The sequence below is a fragment of the Mustela lutreola genome, chromosome 14, assembly GCF_030435805.1.
Source record: "Mustela lutreola isolate mMusLut2 chromosome 14, mMusLut2.pri, whole genome shotgun sequence".
Taxonomy (NCBI): domain Eukaryota; kingdom Metazoa; phylum Chordata; class Mammalia; order Carnivora; family Mustelidae; genus Mustela; species Mustela lutreola.
The window spans coordinates 54839197-54857797 of NC_081303.1; positions in this window are offsets into that span (position 1 = coordinate 54839197).

Sequence of the window (18601 nt, forward strand, 5' to 3'; positions counted from 1 at the left end):
CTCTCTCTCTGCCTGCTTCTCTGCCTACTTATGATTTCTCTCTGTGTGTCAAATAAGTAAATAAAAATCTTTAAAAAAAAAAATTTAAGAACTACGCAACAATTCAGCAATCACACTACTGGGTATTCACCCAAGAAATACAAAAACACTAGTTCAAAGGGATACATGCACCTCTATATTTATAGTGGCATTATTTACAATATCCAAACTATGGAAGCAGCCCAAATGTCTGTCAGTTGATGAATAAGGAACACACACACACAAATATTATTCAGCCATAATAAAGAATGAAATCTTGCCACTTGAAACAACATGGATGGATCTAGATCTAAGCACAGTAGGTCAGAGAAAGACAAATATCATATGATTTCATTCATATATGGTATTTAAGAAGCAAATGAGCATAGGAAAAAAGAACCGAAGAAACAGATTCTCAGCTATGAAGAACAATCTGATGGTTACTAGAGGGAAAGGAGGTGGGCAGTGGTGAAATACCTGATGGGAATTAAGGAGTGCACTCGTGATGAGTACTGGGTGATGTATGCAGTTGCTGAATCACTTTACTGTACACCTGATACAAATTTAACAGTGTATGTTAACTACATTGGAATTGAAATAAACAAAATACATAAAAACAGAATGTGAATATGCTCTTGCTATGTGGTCTTATTTACTGTATATATAAAGTAGGACTATTTTTTTGTTTCATAACTTTTTTTCAATTAATCTTTCAGCAATTACTTTTTTAAAAGTACATGATTAGTGGAAATTCAGTTTAAATCCCATTTATCAAGACTAATTATCAAGAATAATATCAGCATTTACCATCCCCTACAAGGGCTATCATGTTAATAACAACCTTGGAAACATCAGAAGACCAGAATTTACTGAAGAACCAATATCAACTTCAGAAGTTTTAACTATTTCAATAAAGCAATGTCTAGAGGGGATGACAACACATTCAGCTATACAAGAGGAGTTTACTCTGAGAAGGAGGATTTTTAGTTTATTTTTATTTTACTTAAATTCTATTAATTAACATTAGTTCCAGTGGTAGCATTCAGAGATTCATCAGTATCAAACAACACCCGTGCCCTTCTTAATGCCCACCACCCAGTTACCCCATCACCTCAGATGAAAGACTATTCTTCTAACTTTGCTTATTTTCAATTCCAAGTTTTCTTGTGCCAAAAAAAAAAAAAAAAAAGGCAGCAATAGCTATTAATGCTTTAGTTCCAGTAGAAAAACAATTCAATGATGCCAGTCTTACACCAGTATCATTAGATGGTTTTTAAAAATCAGTTAACAAAGGGAAACACTAAGAACAAGGCATTTTTAAGATGGTCAAACTCTTCTGCATCAGACAGCAATAATACATGTCATTATATGAGTGTCAAAACCCACAGGATCCTACAACCCAGACTGTGAACCTTAATGTGAACTATGCACTACAGCTAATGACAATTACCAATATTGGCCATCAGATTTAACAGATGTACCACATAATATAAAATATTAAAAATCAGTTAACTCTAATCATGGTTCAAGTTCTTTATCCATTTCAAGTAACTTAAGAAAAGCTCTTGGAGATTTATTTCATAAAACATTTAAAATTATGAATGCTATTGAAATTCAGTTACAAAGTTAATGGGTACACATAGAAGTATTTGTTTGTCATGATGATGTGAATACAAATTTTAGTGGATACAGCAGTATAGTTAAAAAACACGCCTCCTAAATTGAGACACTTAAGAGCAGAAATGCACTTAAAATAGGCTGCAAAGCCTGTATCATTTATAACTGTATCTAATAAAATGAAATAATCTACCCATCAAGATAAAATCTGTACACGGGAATATTTACAAATACTTTACTGTTTTAAAGTTCAGTTAGAACAAGGCAAACTATGGGCCACAGGTCAAAACTAGCCTTCCATCCCATTCTGTAAATAAAGTTTTACCGGAACACAGTGTAGTTGATAGAACTGTATCCCCCAAGAAGATATATTCAAGTCTTAATCCCAAGTCCCTATGAATGTGACCTTACTTGGAAAGGAGAGCTTCACAGATGTAATCAGGTCAAGATGATGTCCTATTGGATAAGGATGATTCCTAATCTAATAACTGGTATCTTTACAAGAAGGAAATCTGCACACAGTCCCAGAGACGCAGAGAAGGACACACTGGGAGAACACCGTAGGACAGAGGCAGAGAATGGAGCACGTAAGCTGCCGCAAAGAAGGAATGCCAAATACTGCCAACCACCACCCCCAGAGGAGACACACACAGAACAGATTCTCTCTCAGAATCTACAGAAGGAACCAACTTTGCCAACATCTTTATTGAGGATACGCACCTTCCAAAAATGTGAGGGAATAAATGTGTTGTTCTAAGCCCCCCAGTTGGTCGTACTTTGTTACAGGAGTCCTGGAAACTAATACAGGCAAACCACACCTATTTGGTTACTGGTCTATGGCTGCTCTCCTGCTCCAATCCCAAAGCTGAGGGTTACAGCAGAGATCATACGGCCCAGTGGGTCTAAAACACTCTATCTGGCTCTTTACAGAAAAAGTTGGCAGACTGCTAAAACAGACTAACTGACACAGAATGTTTTTAATAACACCTATGTTAAATACAAAAATATATTCAGGGCAGTACACGCTTGGTCTCTTTTTGCCGACCATCATCAACCAGATTTTAGTAATAATTGTACCACTTAAAATATAAATTAGAGAACTAAGTTATATGTCCAACAGTGACTTTCTTCTGATCATCTAAATGTCAGTTACATTTTCTTTAGATCAGTTGGAAATATTTAATCAAAGTACTAGTAAATGGAACATCAAGAAATTTCAGCTTTTGAAGCTTTTAGGTAGATGTAATTATTGAAAACAAATCTTACATACAGTAAGAATTTAAATTGGCCCTATGCAATCAAGGAAGGACTGAAAAATGATGAGAACTAAATAGTGGGCAGAATTTAACTGAGAATTGTGTCTTAGATTATCCTACACTGTGGGAGGAATCTTTGAATGAACACCCTAATTTCAATTTTAAGATTTTTATTTTTAATTTATATTTTTATTCCTGAACCTACAGAAAAATACTAGACTCAAAATTCTGCAACAATCTATAGAACCCATTATCCCTGATACGCAGCTTAATCTTATGAGAAAACTAATAAGACAATTTGGGGGAAATGTTTTTTACTTAGAAGTTATACCACTGATCTATTAGAGACAGATCCATCTAAGAAACTGATTAATATATATACCAAGATTATCCTGTTAGTTCTAATATTTATATTATGAACATGAAGACTTCTTGTTTTAATATACACCGGTATACAATTTTAAGCATAATCTTTTTTTTTTCTTAAGATTGTACTTATTTATTTGACAGACAGAGATCACAAGTAGGCAGAGAGGCAGGCAGAGAGAGAGGAAGGAAAGCAGGCTCTCTCTGCTGAGCAGAGAGCTTGATGCGGGGCTTTATCCCAGGTTGACGACCTGAGGCAAAGGCAGATGCTTTCACCCACTGAGCCACCCAGGTGCCCCAAGGATAATCTTATTCTTGATAAGTTTATGGACAGAGCTATAGTATAGACCTACCAATTTAACAATTTTTAATCACAAAATTAAGATGTTCCTCTTACAGGATTTTCATTATTTTAGGGCCCTATCTCACTCTCAAAATACCTTAGTTTGGTTATTAATTATGTAGTCACCTCTATAGAGGAAGGGTCTATTTCCTCACCTGTAAAACGAAGATGTTAAACCATGTGGCTCCTCAGCTTTCTCCTGGGTCTCCTAACCTTTCTGATGCTAAGCCAACCCTCTTCACTTGACAGATGAGAAAACCAAAGCCCAAGCACCTGGACATTCAGACTTGGACCGTTTCTGCTACACCAGACTGTATATACAAAACCTTTAAGGAGTTTTCTATCCAAAGTCATCTATAATTAAAATCAAACCAGACATGATTCCAGGAACTTTGACTATTTCCACCTGATTATAAGTCTCCACATTATCAAAAAGAGTCATTTTTTTTGTGTTTCAGCTATTCTGAAGATTTTAAAGAATTAAATAAACATTGTTTATCTCATCAAGCCTCAAAATCTATCATGCATTACTTCTTGACTTGGATGCTCCATATTTTAAGGGAAATGTTTGAACAATATATTCAGCTAAATCCTCTGACAGAGAGGTCAACACATCCTGTCTAGGATACTAAACACATAATTAGAGACACATTTATCTCAACAGGCCTAGCCTTATTGGATCCTACAGATGAAGTAATTTAAATAATTTCTAACATGAGAAATCATTATCAGGCTTATGTCTTCTTTCTGTTCAGTCTAACCTTGCATTTCAAGAAATGAACAGTGAGTGAGTTTAATCAAGGAACACTTATTAAATTCTAGGTTTAAGCCCTTTTGGGGGAAAATTAATATTTAAGTAGAAACACACTTGTCATTGTAAGAAGAATTATTCTGAGTCTGCACACTGGTACAATAATATTTAGTCCAGCTGAGTAAACTTGAATTTAAAAAAAATATATAGGAATTCATGAAGAACTAAGAGAATAGGCATAAGAAAATTTAAATAGAAAATATCCATGTATCTATCGAAGCTACATTTTTTGGACTTCCTCCTTTGTTTACACATAATCTGGCTAACTTTTGTTGTGAAAGGAGTTGTACAGAAATTAGTGACTTCGTCTTTTTTTTTTTCTAATTCACATTTGTCAGAGGTAGCGAGATCGTGCATGTAAACACACAAGCAGAGAGAGCAGCAGGCAGAGGGAGAAGCAGGCTCCCCACTGAGCAAGGAATCCAATGTGGGACTCAATCCGGGATCATGATCCGTGGGATCATGACTCAGGCCGAAGGCAGACATTCAACTGAACTGAACCACCCAGGTGTCTCAGTGACTTAATGTTTTAATTATATTTCATTGTCCTGTGGGTCAAGAATTCAGGCAGAGCTTCGATCAGCAATTGTTCATGTGAAACTGACAAAGGTTACTCAACAGGAGTTAGCTAGGTAATGAGCTGATCAAGAGAGTTTAAGATGGCTTCACTCCTATGTCTGACACCTCGACACAGATAGTTAGACTTGACAGTTTGCACTGTTCACCTGAACACCTCGGTGTCCTCTCCAGTACTGAAGGTCGCAGGAGTCTTCAACTTGAGGACTTACAGTGTGGCTCAGGACTCCCAAAGACAGTGTCCACAAGAAGCCCAAGTAAAGGAGGCAAGGTTTTATATGACCTAGCCTCAGAAGTCCCAGTCTATCACTCCCACCCTATCTGGTCAAACAAGTCACTAAGTCCAGCCCGGTTTCAGGAGGAGAACTAGACTCTGAAGATTAGTAAATACAAAGAATGCGCAGCCATCTTTAATTTCCTCCATCTACCTTGTTCTCCTAATGGATTTGTGATAACTTACACAAGAAGATTAAACAATAAATGTATTAAAGACTTTTTTAAAAATCAGGTACTTAGAAAATATATTCTTAGAAAAATATATTTTCTCATTCAAATGTAACATAGTATTACGTTGCGTACCTGAAGCTAAGATGATTCAACAATTCTATACATTACTCAGCATTCCTCACAAGAAGTGTACTTATTCTTAATGCCCTTCACCTATTTCACCCCTCTACCCACCCACCTCCTTTCTGGCAACTACCAGTTTGTTCCCTTTATTTAAAAGGGTTTTTTCAGCCTTTTTGTTCATTCGTTTCTTAAATTCCACATATGAGTGAAAACAAAGTATTTGTCTTTCTGACTTATTTCACTTAGCATTTATATCCTCTAGATCTATCCATGTTGCAAACAGCAAGATTTCATTCTTTATGGCTGAACAGTATTCCATTGTATATATACCACATCTTTACTCATTTATCTACTCATATACTTTATCTACTCATTTATGTATTAATAGACACTCAGGCTGCTTCCATATCTTGGATATTGTAAATAAGGCTGCAATAAAGTTTGGGGTGCATATATATCTTAGTGTTTTTGTCTTTGGGGGATAAATACCCTGTAGTGAATTTACTGGATCATATGATAATTCCAGTTTGAGGAACCTCCATATTGTTTTCCACAGAGGCTGCACCAGCTTGCCTTCCCACCAACAATGTACAAGAATTCCTTTTTCTCCACATACTTGTCAACACCTGGCATTTCTTGTGATTTTGATTTTAGCCAAACTGACCAGTGGGAGATGATCTCATGGTGATTTTCTTTGCATTTCCCTGATGATTAGTGATGTTGAATATCTTTGCATGTGTTTGGTCTAAGGCGGAATTTTTTAGATACTCTTATCAGATTAAGGAAGTTTCCTTCTCTTCCTAGTTTGCTAAATTTTTTACTCTGGATACTGAAGTATGGCAAATGCCATTCCTGGACCTATTGGGATTATAGGATTTTTGTCAATTATCCTTTGAACATGATATATTACACTGACTGTTTCTAATACCAAGTGAATACTGAATTCCTAAAATAAGCCCAGCTTGGTCATGATCTATTTTCATGCCCTATTAAAATAGCATTTTGATTCGACTAAAAAAAACATTTCACTTAGATATTTTGCATCTATGGTCATGAAGAATTGGCTTACAATTTTCCTATTTTCTATCTTTCAGATTTTGCTAAGAGCTTACTTGGCCCTGTCGGGGGTGGGGGAATAAGGAAACAGTGAAAAGGTGGGTTTACTGCTCTTCTTTTCCCCATTCCTTCCTCTCCCTTCCCTTCCAATTGTGAAAAATCCAGTTCTAAAGCCATAAGGTAGAGCAGAGCAAAGGAAACATCTGAGGCAGCTCAAAGAGTGATGCCAGAGTCCCGGCAAAGGGCAAAGGGCCTCCACGTAGTGCAATGTCCAGCACAAGGTGTCTGACTGAGCAAAGTAAGGAAGTGATCTGAGGAGGAGAGTTTATTAAATTTCAGTCTTCTTTTCTACTGGGCAGGCACTTAAAACTATAAATACTATAAAGACTATAAATACTGTTTTAGTGGCATCCCACACACAGGAAGGTATATACCTATTTTCTTCCTTACTTTTAGTTCTATGTATAGTCTGGTTTCCATTACAATTTCTTCAATTTCTAAATTGTTTAGAAGGTTGTTTTTTTTTTTTTTTTTTAGTTCTCATATACGTGGGAACTTGAATTATGGCATAAGCTGCTATAGCTTAACCTAAAAATAAGCCAAAAAAAAAAAAAAAGAAAGAAAAAGAAAGATAGAGTTTACTTCTCTTTGAGATAGGTGAGCAAACCAGATTGAAGGGACTGCACCCACACTCGACTTACATTCCAACACATGCTCAAGGCAGGGGGAAAAAAAATAGTTAAAAACAATCTCCAGACCTAGTTGCAAGGTGGGTGGAACCACCATGTTCCCAGCTAAATACAGAGTTCTACTCTGAAGTAAGAAGGGGCAATGGATACTGGGAAATAATTAGCATTCTCTGTCATGGGAGTTTTTAGTAATCTTTATGTTAGCCATTTTAGATTAATTAAATTGTGGTAAGAAAGTGCGGTCTCTATAATCTCAGTCATTTCAAATATATTAATGGCACATGGCCTCCTAAATGGTCATTTTACTTAAGTGTTTCCTATGTGCTTGAGAAATATATGTATTCAATTGTCATCTGCAGCATTCTATATATGTCTACTAGATCAATACTACTAATTGCACTGTTCAAATCTTTTAGGTCCTGATATATTTCCTGCTTAACATTTACAGAAACAGTTGTATTGGAGTCTCCCAATATCATCATCAAAATCATTTTCTTTGTGCTTGCCAATTTTTGCTTTTCATATTTTCAAGCTATTATTAACTGTATGTACAAATTTTATCTTCTATGAATTTTAATCTTTCATCAATATGGAGCCTAATCCTCTAACAGTATCAGTTTTAAAAACTGCATTCTGTTGTATTTGAATAACTATACAAACTTTATTATCTCCATTCCTTTCATTTCCAACCTCTGTACCCCAGTGTTTTAGCTATGTCCATGAGACCTCTACTGGGGCTATGTTTAAGTCTAGTCTAATTTTTGTCCTTTAAAGTAGGATTTATATATATGGTTATTCCTCACATATGGATTCATTTCTTTTTTTTTTTTTTTAAAGATTTTATTTATTTATTTGACAGAGAGAAATCACAAGTAGATGGAGAGGCAGGCAGAGAGAGAGAGGGAAGCAGGCTCTCTGCTGAGCAGAGAGCCCGATGCGGGACTCGATCCCAGGACTCTGAGATCATGACCTGAGCCGAAGGCAGCGGCTTAACACACTGAGCCACCCAGGCGCCCAGATATGGATTCATTTCTAACACAATGGTTTTTATTTGCTCTGCTCTTTTGCTGTTTTCTTCCTTTCCAGTCATCTTTTGAGTTCTATACTTCATTTATTTATTTTTATTTTATCTATATTTATATTTTATTTTTATATAAATATATAAATATATTTCTATTTATTTTATCTGCTTCTATTTTCTCAGGGCTGCCCTAAAATAATTCAGTAAGCACGAGTCACTTTTACAAATACAGAATCAGTACTTTTATCCCTTCTACTATATGGTATGCCAAACTTTAAATGTTTTAACTTTTAGCTCTGGTCTACTACCTTACCCAGTATGTTATGTCTACCCGTATTCTATCTTGTTTTTAAAACTGACAGTATTAGATGGTTTTATCTTATATAATCAGTGTTTGTTTATATTTACCATTTACAGGTTTCTTTCCTAGCCATTCGTTTTTGTGTTTCTGATGCTTCCTTCTGTAATAATTATGTTTCTTTCTGAAGTTTGAGATATATGAAAAACTGGCATAGACATCCAATTTTATTTCTTTAAAATACTTATCTTGCCCTTGTTCTTGAAAAGTGATTTACTTAGTGCTTGATCTTTTTTGTTTCCTCTTCAATAGCCCTTTGAAGATATTTTTTTTTTTTTTGTCACTGGCTTAACAACATCATTTTCCCTTAATTGCGTTTTTATTTTTTTTATTTTTTTATTTATTTATTTTTTTAATATAATTTATTTTTTATAAACATATATATTTATCCCCAGGGGTACAGGTCTGTGAATCAACAGGTTTACACACTTCACAGCACTCACCAAAACACATACCCTCCCCAATGTCCATAATACCACCCCCTTCTCCCAAACCCCCTCCCCCCAACAACCCTCAGTTTGTTTTGTGAGATTAAGAGTCACTTATGGTTTGTCTCCCTCCCAATCCCATCTTTTTTCATTTATTCTTCTCGTACCCACTTAAGCCCCCATGTTGCATCACCACTTCCTCATATCAGGGAGATCATATGATGGTTGTCTTTCTCTGCTTGACTTATTTCGCTAAGCATGATACGCTCTAGTTCCATCCATGTTGTCGCAAATGGCAAGATTTCATTTCTTTTGATGGCTGCATAGTATTCCATTGTGTATATATACCACATCTTCGTGATCCATTCATCTGTTGATGGACATCTAGGTTCTTTCCATAGTTTGGCTATTGTGGACATTGCTGCTATAAACATTCGAGTACACGTGCCCCTTTGGATCACTACGTTTGTATCTTTAGGGTAAATGCCCAATAGTGCAATTGCTGGGTCATAGGGCAGTTCTATTTTCAACATTTTGAGGAACCTCCATGCTGTTTTCCAGAGTGGCTGCACCAGCTTGCATTCCCACCAACAGTGTAGGAGGGTTCCCCTTTCTCCGCATCCTCGCCAGCATCTGTCATTTACTCACTTGTTGATTTTAGCCATTCTGACTGGTGTGAGGTGATATCGCATTGTGGTTTTGATTTGTATTTCCCTGATGCCGAGTGATATGGAGCACTTTTTCATGTGTCTGTTGGCCATCTGGATGTCTTCTTTGCAGAAATATCTGCTCATGTCCTCTGCCCATTTCTTGATTGGATTATTTGTTCTTTGGGTGTTGAGTTTGCTAAGTTCTTTATAGATTCTGGACACTAGTCCTTTATCTGATATGTCGTTTGCAAATATCTTCTCCCATTCTGTCAGTTGTCTTTTGATTTTGTTCACTGTTTCCTTTGCTGTGCAAAAGCTTTTGATCTTGATAAAATCCCAATAGTTCATTTTTGCCCTTGCTTCCCTTGCCTTTGGCGTTGTTCCTAGGAAGATGTTGCTGCGGTTGAGGTCAAAGAGGTTGCTGCCTGTGTTCTCCTCAAGGATTTTGATGGATTCCTTTCACACATTGAGGTCCTTCATCCATTTTGAGTCTATTTTTGTGTGTGGTGTAAGGAAATGGTCCAATTTCATTTTTCTGCATGTGGCTGTCCAATTTTCCCAGCACCATTTATTGAAGAGGCTGTCTCTTTTCCACTGGACATTCTTTCCTGCTTTGTCGAAGATTAGTTGACCATAGAGTTGAGAGTCTATTTCTGGGCTCTCTATTCTGTTCCATTGATCTATGGGTCTGTTTTTGTGCCAGTACCATGCTGTCTTGATGATGACAGCTTTGTAATAGAGCTTGAAGTCCGGAGTTGTGATGCCACCAACGTTGGCTTTCTTTTTCAATATCCCTTTAGCTATTCGAGGTCTTTTCTGGCTCCATATAAATTTTAGAATTATTTGTTCCATTTCTTTGAAAAAGATGGATGGTACTTTGATAGGAATTGCATTAAATGTGTAGATTGCTTTAGGTAGCATAGACATTTTCACAATATTTATTCTTCCAATCCAGGAGCATGGAACATTTTTCCATTTCTTTGTGTCTTCCTCAATTTCTTTCATGAGTACTTTATAGTTTTCTGAGTATAGATTCTGTGTCTCTTTGGTTAGGTTTATTCCTAGGTATCTTATGGTTTGGGGTGCAATTGTAAATGGGATTGACTCCTTAATTTCTCTTTCTTCTGTCTTGCTGTTGGTGTAGAGAAATGCAACTGATTTCTGTGCATTGATTTTATATCCTGACACTTTACTGAATTCCTGTATAAGTTCTAGCAGTTTTGGAGTAGAGTCTTTTGGGTTTTCCACATATAGTATCATATCATCTGCGAAGAGTGATAATTTGACTTCTTCTTTGCCGATTTGGATGCCTTTAATTTCCTTTTGTTGTCTGATTGCTGAGGCTAGGACCTCTAGTACTATGTTGAATAGCAGTGGTGATAATGGACATCCCTGCCGTGTTCCTGACCTTAGCGGAAAAGCTTTCAGTTTTTCTCCATTGAGAATGATATTTGCGGTGGGTTTTTCATAGATGGCTTTGATGATATTGAGGTATGTGCCCTCTATCCCTACACTTTGAAGATATTTTTGTACTCTGGAACAGCAATGCAAATCCAAACCAAGTCTGCAACCTGTCATCCCTTATTTCTCCCTTTGGCTGCTCTGCAGTTTTCCTACACAATGTTTTAGAAAACGGTAAGTAAGCAGACATGTGAGTCTGAGAAAAAGTATCTTTGGGCTATTCTAAAAAAACTCCCAGCCATTAGCCATTAGCTCCCAACACACACTTTCCCCTGTCCTCCTTTGTTCCCCCTGGATTTCTATTAATAAACTAACTTCTACTTAATCTTTTTTAGAAGTTATATTTCCCATTGCTTTGTCACTCTGCTATTAATTCTGTTCATGGTTAATTCTTTTTTCAACTCTGTCTAAACTTCTGTTTAAACTATCCGATAAAATTTTCATTTCAGTTATTGAAACTTTTCTATAAACTCTGTATTTCACCACCTGATTAGTTATTTTTCATAGTTCATTATTATTCGATCTTAAATATACGTTTTTTGTTTCTTTAAACATGAGACATTCATAGTTTATATTATATACACATATATATACATATATGAATTCTATTACCTGTAAACTTTGATTTTTTCATTCATAGCTTGCTGTTTGGGTAATCCATGGTAGTATCTTTTGTTTTTTAATAGATTACAAGTTTATCTTATTTGGAAAATTATCACTGAATATTCTTTCAATCTAGGTTTAAAGTGCATTCCTCAAGAAATGTTTTGTTCTTCCTATGCATTTCAGAGCATAACCAGCCTGTTTTTGTGGGGTTTCTTAATATTTTATTTATTTGAGGGGCACCTGGGTGGTTCAGTTGGTTAAGCATCTGCCTTTGGCTCAGGTGATGATCTCAGGGTCCTGGGATGAGCCTGGCATCAGGCTCCTTGCTCGGGGGAGCCTGCTTCTCTCCCTCTCCCTCTGCTTCTTCCCCTGCTTGTGCTCTCCCATGCTATCAAATAAATAAAATTTTATTTTATTTAAAAAAAACAAGATTTTATTTGAGAGATAGAGGGAGAGAGCTCAAAAGAGAGCAGGACTAGGGGCAGAGGAGAAGGTGACTTCCCACTAAGCAGGGAACCCAATGCAGAGCTTCGTCCCAGGACCCCAAGATCACGACCTGAGCCAAAAGAAGGCACTTAACCAACCGAGCCACCCAGGCACCCCAACCAGCCTGATTCAAGACTGGTTTTTTTTTCCATGAATAATCCCTCATCCCTGCAGAGTTTGGGCTTTCTGAAGAACACTGGCTAACTTTATTAAAGGAGAACAAAATACCAAACATGTCTTGGAAACTTCAGACACTTGCTCCAAAAAGATACAGAGATGTATCTCCTCCAGAGCCATGTGCTTACATTTCAGGGTAAAGATCTCCCTATCCTTTTCCCCCACATCTCTCTCCCCAACTAGGAGAGAATGGGCCAACGTGCCAGCCTTCCTATGCAAACTTCGAGTCTCCAGATTTTGAGGTTCCTCTCCAGTGTTACAGGGCAATCCCATGCTACTATCATGTCGCCCTGTGGGAATCATGGCTTAGAAAATCAATGCCCTGATACATGGAATTTGAGAAATAAGGCAGAGGTTCATAGAAGAGAGGAAAAAAAAAAAAAAAAGAAACTAAATGAAACCAGAGAGGGAGACAAACCATAAAAGAGACTGTTAATCTCAGGAAACAAACAGGGTTGCTGGGGGTGGGAGAGGGATAGGGTGGCTGGGTGATGGACATTGGGGAGGGCATGTGCTATGGCGAATGCTGTGAATTGTGTAAGACTGATGAATCATAGAGCTGTACCCCTGAAATAAATACATTATATATTAATTTTTAAAAATCAGTGCTAAGATGTTTTATAAACAATCTGTTTTCTGATCCACAGTTCTTTGGTTTCCTGTAAGAGTATCTGTATATAAAATTCTGGTGTTACACGTAATTGGTAAACGATCTAGAATCAACAGATAGCCTTGGAGCAATCATCTTCTGCAACTTCCTCCCCTTTCTGGTTTTTGCTTTCTCCCCATGTACGGCCTTCAAGAACTTGCCTTACATTTCCACCAGTGTTGCATGTGGGCATGTGTGTCTATAAATAGAAACTTCATTCTTTATTTTGCCTTGTACCATTCTATCATATCACTAGTTCATGCTTTTAACCAGAAATTTCACATTTACTATTTGCATTATCAATTCTGATATCTTTTGGTTTGAAAATGCCCACCATTCTTTCCCTACTTACTGTTCAACTAGTAATTTTGTAGGTGGGGTGGGGAGTTGTGGAAAGGACAGATTTGAGCTAGGTCTTACAACTGAAACTCACAGGAAAATTTGATCCATTCGCATATACTGTCACATGAGAAATACTTATTCTAGGCTTGTGCTTTTATGCTTAACAATTTGTGTTTTTCCTTCCCGACGTTTTTTTTTCTAGTTCGATTAAACTGCTCATCATTCTACCTTTTCTTTTTTCTGTGGAAATCCTGACTTTATTTTGCTGACTACTGACTGTTCTCATGCAAATACATCTAACCCCATAATTACCTGAAACAAGACACCAACTCTTTCCTCCATGAGGCAATGTAACTAGGCTGTGCCCACAGTGTAACTCTTCCTCTCTTTCCTTCTCTACTGTGACTCCTTTCTTTCCCTCACTTTCTCTTCTCCCAAGTATCCTGAAATTCTTTGATTTCCCAAACTCACTGGCACACACTAGGTTTTGCAGAAGTAGTTTAAACTTATTAAAATTTCTTGAAGTGTGTAACTGAATATTTTTAAGCACTTAATTTTCCTCATCCATTTACATTTACAAACTACATACAAGTGCACACATATAAGCAGACACCTAAGAAGCACTGCTTAGTATTCTTTCATCTTTCTTCAGCTTGAGGTATATGGATACATTTATTGTTTGATCAAACTCAATTATTTTCCTCAGACACAATACATAGGTGATCCATTATGGTATCCATTAATACTTTTCATAAATATTCAGATTCTCTTCCTCCCAGAAACACCATAGAATTACATTTCTCTGCTCACTTTGAAGTGAGTCATGGGGACAGGACCCACTTGCTGTGGTCAATGAAATGTAACCGGAAATGATAAGAAAGGAATGATCTCAGAAGAAACCTACTACTGCTATCCTGAATGCAGTCATTAAAACAGATCCTTCAGCAGCCTGAGTCCCCATGCAGACGCTCATGTTCACCTATGCAGAATGCATACCAAGAATATGAAACATTCTTGTAATATTCTATGTGTTAATATTGTAATATTCTGTGTGTAAGGACAGGGAAATTTGGAGATTGGTAGCACAACACAGACAAGACTATCCTAACTGTATACTCTGACATCTTTCACAGGCTCCAATAACTTTATTTTTCCTTACCAGATGCATGATTCCTTGGCTGAGTGTAAGTTTGTTGATACAGTCCCTCACTCTGTCATTTGTAAATGTTACTCTATGCTCTTCTGACTTCTGATGTTACATATGAGAAGTTGTATCTCAGCCTGGTGCTTTGCAAGATATGTATTCCATCTGTGTAAATTTTATTCTCTTATTATTTTAATTATTGCCTCTGTTTTATTTTTATCTTCTGGAATTGCTGATCCAGGTTACAACTCCAATATCTCTTTTCCATGTCGTTTACCTTTTCCCTTCATGGTCCTCATTACTTTATTTTTGCTCTGTGCTTTAATGTGTTACTTGAAATTTTCCAGGTCATTTAAGCTGTATCAACAGTCTACTAATAGTACAGATGGAAAAATTATGGTTTTAGATCCAAGAAGCGCTTGTCCCTACTGTATTTGATTCTTAAGTGCTTAATTCAAGTTTTAATCACATCCTTACTATTTACTCTGGTAATTGTTCAGCTTATTTCTTTGCCTTCTGAGCCTCTCTTAGGTTATTAAAAGATTTTTTTTTTTTTTTAATTTTAGAGTGTGCATGTGCTGGGGGGTGGGAGGCAGGAGAGAATCTCAAGCACACTCCCTGGTGAGCATGAACCAGGCTCAACCCCACAACCCTGAGATCATGACCTGAGCTTAAATCAAGAGCCAAACACTTAACTGACTGAGCCATCCAAGCACCCAACATAATGGTTTCTTCACTGGCTTACAGACTTTTTTTTTTTTTTTTTTTTAAAGTATCCTAAGAAGTAGAAAGCAGCAAGCAGAAGGTAGAAAACTCTCTACCCTCTTGGACCTGAGGTATAAAAGCAAGCTCAGTTCTCCTCCCACAGTCTTTCATGCGCTTTGGTCTCCTGCACTCAGGTGTCAGAGGAGGAAAGACATCCCCATTTCTTAATCCTCCCTCACCTCTTAAAGATCGGGGAAACCATGAAATACAAAGTTCTCCTTATGCAATAGCTTTACAACTCCAGGAATAAGCTTAATCCACTGAAAAGAAGATTCTGTACAAGTATTCTGAGAGTCCCAGTCATAACTAAACCCAACTGCCCACAGGTCATGGCAGCCATCAGGATCAACACAGGTATGAAGTTTACAGTTGGAAGATAAGGGGATCAGAACCAAATGATCATCCTTTTCCCACTGTGTTTGCCTCCCTCCTTGTCATTCAAGTCTCAGATCTGAAGTCTTTGCCTTTAAAGAGGCACTTCCCACCCATTCATTCTAGAGCAGCTACCAGCACTTCTCAACAGCTGTATGAATATGAACAATCCTCATTTATCTCTTTCACAGTACTTAATACTCTTAAATTATCTTATGTACCTCTGAATGTGAGGCAGAATTTGTCTGCCTCAATGCCTGAAACTACATAGTGCTTTATTTTTTTTTTAAGATTTTATTTATTTATTTAACACAGAGAGAGAGAGAGAGAGAGAGAGAAAGAGATCACAAGTAGGCAGAGAGGCAGACAGAGAGAGAGGGGGAAGCAGGCTCCCTGCTGACCAGAGAGCCCAATGCGGGACTCGATCCCAGGACCCTGAGATCATGACCTGAGCTGAAGGCAGAGGCTTAACCCATTGAGCCACCCAGGTGCTCCTACATAGTGCTTTAAAAATATTTATTGCAAAGGGGCATTTGGGTGGTTCAGTTGGATAGGCGTCTGACTCTTAATTTCAGCTCAATCATGATCTCAGGACAGTAAGATCAAGTCCTGCATTGAGCTCTGTACTCTGCTGGGAGTCTGCCTGAGATTCTATGCCCCTGCCTCTGCCCCTCCTCCCTGCTTTCTCACGCACACTCTCTCTCTAAAATAAATAGATCTTTAAAAAATACATTTACAGAGAAGACTGAGTTTATCTCCCTCATACTTTCCACCCACTTGGCCCTAAAAACCTAGATTAGTGAAATGCTATTAACTAGAAGCTTATACAGTAATTAAGCTTTCCCTGAGAGTATAAGCTTGGATATTTCAAGAATTCTAATGTAGCACCTCTATTTCAGATGCCCAATTTAGATTTAATCATATATATTTAGCCAGAGTCCTGTTCACAATGCTTTACTCATTTCCTCTATCTCAAAAGTTCTTGAGTTGTCATTTGATTAAATTATAACCCCATGTATTTTCTTTAGATAAGGATTTAGACGGACGATGAATCCTATGTGTCCAAAAAGGTCCCTCATTTACCCTTATAGTAGCTTAGGTGTATACAAGATTCTTGAATTCCCGGCCTCTCCACAGTCTGTAGGTGCTTTTCCCTGTTGTAGATAAAACAAAGCCCAATGCCAGAATAATCATATTTCCTCTGTAAATAACAGGCTCTTCTCTTTAAGAGACTGTAACCTGTTTCTCTTTAGCCTTGGAATTCAGGAATTTCACTTATAACTGACTTATGTTAAATATAAAAGCAGTACTGTCAGAAGTAAATATACTGGTACATTATACTAGCCTTAAGGGATTAGCACCTAAGGTTATTAAACAGTGACCTATGGAAGAATGGAGATGTGAGGTAAGCCAGAAAACTAGGTAAGGAGGGTTTGCTGAAGGTGCTCCCATTCTAACAGTTACTCTGATTCACTGAGATGAAAAGGGGAAGCGGCACTATCTCCAGAAAGTTCTTATCATCTGAAAATCACCAAGTAGTGCAGGTCAGAAGGAACAATTTCACAGTAATTCAACTTATGGCTGTGAATTAGCCACACCAACTCCAAAGATACTTGGTTAGGGTGCAAAACTAGTTCAAGGATAAACAAAATTTAAACGATAGTAAGAAGGGAATACAAAAAATAGTAAAAAACATCACTATTATCTAAAGCCTTTTCCTGGCTACTGCTTTCAGTTTTGATTACCTCAAATCATAAAGAACATGCCAAATGAAACACTTTTCCTAACCAGCAGTAATATATGACTATTGTGTTCAGCATTATAAAATACTAGAAATAGAGCTGCTTGAGAAATAAATCTAAAAAGACGAAGTAGATACACAGAAAATATAAAAATCAGAAAACTAATTTTTTCCAGTTACTAATGGTTCTCTAGGTGAGCTTAAATCAACTTATGTCTTTGAAAACCAAAATTTTTATATAAATGTTTATATTCAATGCAGAACAAGATTAAGAATCAGTAATCATAGTGTTTTTAAAGAACTATATGTAATTGCTACAGCAAAAATTTTTTCAAAATGCTTCAATAGTCAGTTGAGAATGTAGCCACTTTCTGATAATGATGAAACAAACTTGTTTCAAATTTGTTTACCCGAAATTTCACTGATATATACACATTTTAACTATAGCACATCTTCTCATCACTTTGATTCCCAGAAAAATTCCCTTAGAATTCACCAAAATGGGCGCCTGGATGGCTCAGTGGGTTAAGCCTCTGCCTTCGGCTCAGGTCATGATCTCAGGGTCCTGGGATCGAGTCCCGTATCGGGCTCTCTGCTCGGCAGGAAACCTGCTTCCCTCTCTCTCTCTCTCTCTCTCTCTCTCTGCTTGCCTATCTGCCTACTTGTGATTTCGCTCTGTCAAATAAATAAATAAAATTAAATAAAAAAAAAAGAATTCACCAAAATCATTCCCATAGTTTCCATGTTCCCAATTTATGTCACTAAATTATCTGCAATCTAATACCGCACATTTGGCTTTTGCCACTTATATTTAAAAAAAGAGAAAATTCTGACTCTATGCAAGTATTAATAGGTTTCATCCTCCATTTCTCAACCATTTTCATGGCCTGTCTTGACATTCTTATAATAAATGCACTTTCAAAAAACATATTATCTGTGACTCAACCACAGTGACTTTATTAAAACCATTACCAAACCGATATTATTATAGGGAAAAAGAAAAAAATGTTTGAAATCTAACTCTCAGCAGTATTATGCCTGGCTTTAAGATATGCTAGAAATGAAAAGAAACCAAGTTCTCCTTATTAAGGGAGAGGAC